An 8,299-nucleotide genomic window follows, 5' to 3' on the forward strand; every position below is an offset into this window, starting at 1 on the left:
GCTGCCTCTTAATGGGGAAACGTGGGCTAACCGCTAACCGCTAGCCGACCGCGAGAGCGAGGACATAATCGCCCTCATCTGCTGCCATTCAGCGGGAGAGCCCTGCGCTCCTCCCGTTTCCTACCATGGGAACCCAGTGCTGTTCTGCAGGGCCGGCGCTGACTCAGAAACAACATAAAGAACCCAATGAAAGCGCCGGCGTTGGTGGGACAGAATGAAAGGGAACAATTATTGTATTGTCCCCCCTGTGAAAAGCTCTTTTTCTCTCTCTCTACACAGCCCAAATGCTAATACATTATTAAGCTGCTCTCTTTTATGGACCCACGGAGAGATGGAGAGTAGGAGAGATGGAGAGACAGAGAGATGGAGAGTAAGAGAGATGGAGAGTAGGAGAGATAGAGAGACAGAGAAATGGAGAGACAGAGAGATGAGAGATGGAGAGATGGAGCGATGGAGGGACGGAGAGACAGAGAGATGGAGAGATGGAGGGATGGAGAGATGGAGAAATGGAGAGATAGAGACAGATAGATGGAGAGATGGAGAAACTGAGAGATAGAGAGACAGAGAGATGGAGGGATGGAGAGAAAGAGAGATGGAGAAACGGAGAGATGGAGAGATGGAGGGACAGAGAGACAGATGGAGAGATGGAGAGATGGAGGGACAGAGAGATGGAGAGATGGAGAGAGCTGATGAACTGAAGCCTGTGGAATGAGGACGGTGACAGTGACATCATGAATCAACATCAGCATCATTATCATAAATCATTATCATCATCAATAATAATCATCATCATCATTATCTTAAATCATCATCAATAATTATAAACATCATCATCAATCATCAATCATTATCATCATCATCAATAATAATCATCATCATCATTACCATAAATCATTATCATCATCATTAATAATTATAAACATCATCATCAATCATCAATCATCAATCATCAATCATTATCATCATCATCAATAATAATCATCATCATTATCATCAATAATTATAAACATCATCATCAATCATTATCATTATCATCATCATTAATCATAATCATCATCAATCATCAATCAATCATCATCATTATCATCAATAATCATCATCAATTATAATCACCATCTTATCATTATAATTAATCATCATCATCATCATCAATAATAATAATCATCCATCATCAATCATCCGTTATCAGTCATCAATAATCAGTCATCAGTTATCATCAGTCATCATCATTTTCCTCCATGGGTCTCTTGAGGTGTGAGATCAGAAAAAAGTGATTTGAATCTTGTTAACTGAACATTGTAATTCTGATGTTCCGTAAGATGAGGAGAGGTTATTGGAATCAGCGGAGTTCTTGAACACTGATTCGGAATTCAGAAGAAAACTAAAACCATTCCAAACAACTTACTCTTCCAAAGGCTTAAAACTTGTGTGTCCCAAAAAATGATAAATTAAGCGTAGCTATGCTATTATATCAGTACCCCAACTTTGAACACTCAGCCATTTCATTCTGCTACTTCTCAGTGTGTTTGAGCGACCTTAAACAGGCTGAATGATTCAGAAGCACCGATAAGGCAGAAAGCACCCTGAGTGTGAACATCAGTGACTGCAGCTGTCAAAGAGCCCATCACTCCACTTAACGGTGATAAATCTCGACTCTCAGCGCATCGCCGAATGACATCGATAGCTCTCAACAGCCCGCGTCCTTCAGCGAGAGAGAGAAAAAAAGAAAACAGTCTCTTTGTTCTTTGCTGAATAACAGAAGTGGTTTTGCTGCCAGCGCAGCGAACGCCTTTCCATATGCAGACGTCACCCCGTCGCTAACCGCTCGACTTGCCCCCTTCCCACAATTCATTGCCTTAGCATAATCCCGTGCTTTCCTGCTTGTGAGTCATGTTGTTGGTGGTGTTCGCATTGTTCACAGATTCAATCGGGGTACAGAGTTCGTGTTAAGACCCTGGCACGGAAAACGCAATTTTTCTTGTCAAATCACAGAGAAGTTCTGGAGTTAATTGTTTTTTTTTTTTTCTCTCAACAACTGATTCAGCCTTTTTCTTCCTTCCCTGCGGAATCCCCCGCAGTCAATCTTGAGTGCATTAAAAAAAACATAACGGCTGTTGAAATGGGTAATTAAAATCGTTCTCTCTCTCCCTTTGACTTCTGGTGACTCACACTTGACAATTAGCTCACAAAGATTCTCTGGCCCCGTCTCTCCCAAGAACCCGCTCAAAAGAACACGCGCACCGGCCAAGTTTTTATCCATTTTTAACGGCTACATGACCCGCGGAGTCAAGTTAGCCGCTATAAATAGAGAAACGCCGATGGTTAAGCTCGTCGACACAGCGTGTTCACTAGAGCTCTTACACGTCAGCCCCGTATTACCGCGACTCAGCGCATGGAGCTAAATAACTTTGGGTACGGATTACGTCCCCCTCACTGCGAGCGAGGCGCTGAGAATTGGGCCCGGTTCTTCCCGGGGCGGGGGGGGTGGCAGAACCAGCAGGACTTTGCCGCGCCGTGCAGAGAGGATGATGGGATATCTGTTGCTCGTGTCTCGTTGGAGAATGTCTGAGGCGAAGAGGCCGTCGTGGGTTATCGCTCTGCCGACCGTGGGCGAGTTGGTCCCACGGTCAGAGGGGGAAAGGGAAGCGGCTGAGAGTTTGGCACTGTCGGGTTTTTATCCTCCCGATACACCCTGACAGCCCAGTCATCTGCTGAACTAATGAGGTCAAAACCGCACAGACTTATCTGGTGAGGGCGAGCGTCATTTAACTGGGTTAGATCTCTTTCTCGCTCTCTCTATCTCTCTGCCTCTCTCTCTCTCTCTTTCTCTCTGGCTCTCTCTCTCTCTGCCTAGCTGTTTCTCTCTGCCTGTCTCTCTCTCCATCTCTCCCTCGCTCTGTCTGACTCTCTCGCTATCTCTCCATTTCTCACTCTGCCTCTCTGTCTCTATCTCTCACTCTCTGCCTCTCTCTCTCTCTCTCTCTCTCTCTGGCTTTCTGTTTCTCTCTGCATGTCTCTCTCTCTCTGTCTGTCTCTCTTGCTATCTCTCCATTTCTCTCTCTCTGCCTCTCTGTCTCTCTATCTCTCACTCTCTGCCTCTCTCTCTCTCTCTTGCTCTCTCCCTCATTACTGCAAACTAAATATTCCTCCTCTGCCTGCTGCCCAGGTCTAAAGGAATTCATTCTCTGTGTACTCCGGCCAGTGGAGGATACTCATCCAGGAAGCATTTAAACTAACGATTTTCACCGCAGAGCTTGGAGGTCAGTTCCATTTCCCTTCAGTAAATTCGGGCGAAATTAAGCGAAATTGAATTAATCAATCTCGCAATCCTCAAAGGACTGCGTGAGCATTTTTTTCCTGGAATGTAATTCCAGTATGTTTGCTGAACTGAAACCCACGTGTGGTATTCCCTCCTCCTCCAACAACTCTGTAGTCACCTGCTTCACTGCCGCCCTACACACACAACGTGCGTACGTATGCAGAAAATATCCATCCATCCATCCATTATCTGAACCCGCTTATCCTGAACAGGGTCGCAGGGGGGCTGGAGCCTATCCCAGCATACATTGGGCGAAAGGCAGGAATACACCCTGGACGGGTCGCCAGTCCATCACAGGGCACACACACCATTCACTCACACACACACACTCATGCCTACGGGCAATTTAGACTCTCCAATCAGCCTAATATGCATGTCTTTGGACTGTGGGAGGAAACCGGAGTACCCGGAGGAAACCCACGCAGACACGGGGAGAACATGCAAACTCCACACAGAGAGGCCCCGGCCGACGGGGATTCGAACCCAGGACCTCCTTGCTGTGAGGCGGCAGTGCTACCCACTGCACCATCCGTGCCGCCCTTGCAGAAAATATCCTCCATGCTATTTGCCAAACAGAACTGCGGAAGTGTCATAAGATGTCCTACGTTTAAATACTGCACAGCCGTGCTCCTGTGTCATTGTTGTTGTTGTTGAAGGGAACATCAACAAAGCTGAGCCTCTTTTTTTTACAGGAAAGCACTATGTCATATTTATGGGAACAAAATGTTCATGTACTTCCCGGAAAGTATGCTCTCGAATATACTCAGTGAAAACCCAGAAATTGGGGAAAAAAATAGATCTTTTAAGTACACTAATTTTACAGAAAATTTCACCTTCTCAACATGTTTCTCATCCAGTGTACTCAGCAGGTATATTCAGTAGTATGGAAGGGCTCTGATTCAGACGCTGACCGGAGCCACAGACCACGGACAGGGGGGGGGGGCAACATGGCGGGCGCCTCACCTTGCTCCAGGTCAGAGGCAGACTGAGGATGAGGACGGAGGAGAGGAAGGTCACTCAGACGGGGGTCCTGCTGAGAGTATCGCTGAGAAACCTGGCCTGGCACATCGATTCGCCTCACAGCACTGACAACGGAAACAATGTTAAATATTCATTCGGTGGGAGAGAGAAGGGGGGTGTGTGTGTGTGTGTGTGTGTGTGTGTGTGTGTGTGCATTTGGGAGAAAGAGAGATAATGTGCATGTGTGCGCATGTGTGTATGTGTGGGAGAGAGATAGAGTGTGTGTGTGTGTGTGTGTGTAGGAGAAAGAGAGTGTGTGTGCATGTGAGTGTATGTGTGTGCGTGTGTGGGAGAAAGAGATGATGTGTGCGTGTGCGCATGTGTTTATGCGTGGGAGAGAGATAGAGTGTGTGTGTGTGTGTGTAAGAGAAAGAGAGTGTGTGTGCATGTGAGTGTATGTGTGTGCGTGTGTTTAGGATAAAGAGATAATGTGTGCGTGTGCGCATGTGTTTATGCGTGGGAGAGAGATAGAGTGTGTATATGTGTGTGTAGGAGAAAGAGTGAGTCCGTGTGTGTGTGCGTGTGTGGGGGAGAAGAGAAGGAGAGTGTGTATGTGTGGGAGAGAGGAAGTGTGCGTGTGTGTGAGTGCGTGTGTGTGTGTGTGTATGTGTGGGAGAGAGAGAGGAAGTGTGCGTGTGTGTGAGTGCGTGTGTGTGTGTGTGTGTGTGTATGCGTAGGAGAGAGAGAGAGAGAGGAAGAGTGAGTGTGTGTGTGTGCTCCAGAGGGACAGCGTGAGGAACAGTCTGGAGGCATCTCAGGTCTCGGTCTTATCAGTCTGAAAGAGACAGCCTGGCAAACAACTTGATTTAATTTCACTGTTGCATCATGGGATAGGGAGCGTTTTTTGCCTGCCCTTGCTCCCCTTTTCCGATTTCCCATCTGAATCATCCTCCGACACGATGCCTTTGCGGAAGGATCCGGGCTTTTTTTTACGTTTGTTTTTCTTCTCTCCTCCTGCAAGGTCAAGGAGACGGAGGGCGTGCGTGCACTCGGCATTCCTGGCTGGGATTCCTCTCCGTAGCCGTTAATGGGGAACATAAAACAACGTGTCTGGCTTTGCGGCTCGGCGAGACGACGTTTTTCTGGCAACTTAATCATAGTTATGGGCGTTAGGAGGCTCTTTACGGCAGTAAACGATCAGGGTTTTAATCTGTTAAATCTAATCAAGTGTTATGTTTTGTGAAATCAATGTTTCAAAGTGTTTTTCATTAAAATAGAGGCTTAATTTGTTACAGTGAATCTGTCAGGATCGTCCAGTGGATAAGAATTACATACGGCCTATTATTACACATTTCATATGGCGTACATATTTGTTTTCTGTGATGCCTGAGCCAATATCCAATTATCATGAAAGAAAATAGAGTTATGCTTCTCCAATTGTGTCTGCTACTGTGTATCAATTAACAAACAAGCACCATATACATTGCAAACGTATTTAGTTTTATACTGACATACTTATACTGACACTTAAAATCCTATGTCTAAACTCTTACACTGACACTTAAAACCCTATTTCTTTTGCTTTTTTGTTAAGTAAAACAAAATATAGTGCCAATAAAGTAAGACAGTGCGTCTCATTTCACGATTTGACGAAACCAGTGGAATAAGAAAATTTTACTTACTCAAGCAAACAAATCAAACCAAACAAGAGAGAACGCCAGAGAGAGAACTGAAAACAAGCTACTATTTTCGACTTGAGAGAGAAAAAAAAGATCTTAAGTCCCAGTACGAGACTGAAATGCTTGTTAAGGCATTCACAGTCTGCGGTGTACAAACTCGGCTTTGGCGCAGTTTAACGGCTCGAGATCTCCGTCAGCGGCTTGCCAGTTTCAATCCCACGCGGGCCGCATTCTAAGCGGTTTCTGTGCCGCGAGGGTTCCGCTCCGTAAATCAACGCGCGAAAACATGCATGCATACGCTGTGCGCGAGAGTCCTTCAGGGGAAGGTGTCAGCTACGCGCTGCATGAGTGTAGCTGCGTACATTTTAATGTGGGCAGAGTCCCTAGTTAAGCACAGCGGGCTGTTGAATAAAGCAGTTAAGATGCTTGGCATAGAGCCTTAACCATAACTGATAGATAAGCGTATTGGTCTTTATCAAAAGCGCTGTACAACTGATGCTGGCTAACCCATTCATTCACACTCACACGCCAACAGTGATTGGCTGCCGTGCAAGGCACCAACCAGCTCGTCAGGAGCATTTTGGGGGTTAGGCGTCTTGCTCAGGGACACCATCAAGTCTTATATTTGGACTTAAAATCTTATTTATATTACTTTTTCGCAAAATAAGACAGAACTATTGCTAATGAGTTGAGGTGGTTGTGACTATATAGTGGAGCAAGAACATTTTACTTTAACTCATATTTTCTGCTTAAACATTTAATATTTAAAGTTTTTTTTCAGTGCAGCATTGGTGTTAGGATGGATGGGGCGTATTTCTGATGCATGTATTCAAAATTCACATATTTCATGTGCAATACCGACTTACTCACCTCTGCTTTTGTAGGGCTTTTACCCCTGAAAGAAGACTATAACCCTGACTATGAGACTATAAAAGTTTATAGCCACATTTATTTAACCCCTTCAGTCCCAAGAGTGTCATATGTCACCCTTGACCTTTCACCTTCTCAACCAATGAAAATGACCGCTATGCCATCGTTTTGTTTTAAAACCCTTCTAAATTTTCTTAGCTTTCCTAATATTTTCAACCAAAGCCAAAGCCCCTTGGGATTTAATTGGAGCCATTTCATATTGGTTTTTGCGACCGAAAGAGTTAAAGTAGAGGACTGTCAAAGAGATTGCATTTGACTGCATTTGACTGCATAGCCTGAACAATGGGAAGGACCTTGGCTGTCCCCCAGAGAAGTTTCCAGAAAAAAAACACCTCCCACGCTTTCCGGATTTGGGCTGTGATTTCTCCCTGCTGCACGGACAGGTCCAGAGTCACTGACCCGCTCTGCTCTCTCCTGTGATTAGTCAGACGGGACCGGACAGGGGCGGAGGTGCAGAGGGTTTGTTGGACCGGCCTCCGTCTGCGGAGAGAGGCGAAATAAAAATGGGTCAATCGGACACTGGAGAGAACGGGGTCGACATCACAGCCATGGACAGGGAGGATGAAGGATTGAGCAACACTCCACAGGCCCCTGTAATACAGTCAGACTCAATGGAACACAGAACATGGAACTCGGAACCCTTGCGGGAGCCGGGGCTGATTGTGACATCAGCAGTGTTCCACAGGGGCTGGAAGAAGATGGAATCAGCAGCTGGCAGTATCCGCTTAAATGAATTACTGCAACAAAAAAAAAGGATTTTTTTTAGTACAATTCACTATCTTTGTTCTCTTATGTTTGGTACAATCGTAAATGAATACTGTGTAAGCAGTAAAAACATCAAATGAAATACAGTATACATTAAGATATGTTAGTATGGTTATGCAGAATTGACTAAATTGAGGACCAAGTCAGTTTTTATTTCAGCGTGTTTCTAACTGTGTAATCCGCTGCTTAAACTGATCAATGAAGTGAGGAGTCACAACAAAAAACCAGCAGACTCTGCAGCTCTCCAGGACTAGAAATGAAGATCAAGTCACTGTGTTCGGCACACCTACAAATCACTTCCAACTTGGGTAATGTTCAGAGAGAAGAAATATAAATTCTTTCTACCATTCCCAGAACGAGCATTTATCTGAGAGTGAATGGTCACCTTTAACTGCTCTTTGAAACAGTGTTTTTTTTTTTACTAAATAAATGTGGCATGTCATTGTCTTCTCTGATTGGTGAAGTCCTAGCCAATCAGAGCCTGCGGGCCTGTGGGTGAGAGCTGCACTTTGACAGGAAAAAAAAAAACTAAAATGGAACCTGTCCGATTTTCGGGTCGCAGTTTCTGGAGATCCGAGATTTGAGAAATGGGCTCTTAAGAACTAAGAGCGACCATTTTATATAATTCAAACCTTTCTGCAGATCT

The 8,299-nt window shown here is 45.1% G+C and overlaps 1 long non-coding RNA gene across 1 annotated transcript; it reads left to right on the forward strand.

The window, feature by feature from the left end:
- The first annotated feature begins 2,326 nt into the window (after positions 1–2,326).
- Positions 2,327–5,716, forward strand: LOC133122853 (uncharacterized). Its single transcript, XR_009708150.1, has 2 exons — positions 2,327–2,748; positions 5,301–5,716. It is a non-coding gene; the product is annotated as an uncharacterized LOC133122853 (long non-coding RNA).
- Positions 5,717–8,299: the final 2,583 nt, after the last annotated feature.

This window comes from Conger conger, chromosome 2, assembly GCF_963514075.1.
Source record: "Conger conger chromosome 2, fConCon1.1, whole genome shotgun sequence".
In the NCBI taxonomy this organism is placed as follows: Eukaryota; Metazoa; Chordata; class Actinopteri; order Anguilliformes; family Congridae; genus Conger; species Conger conger.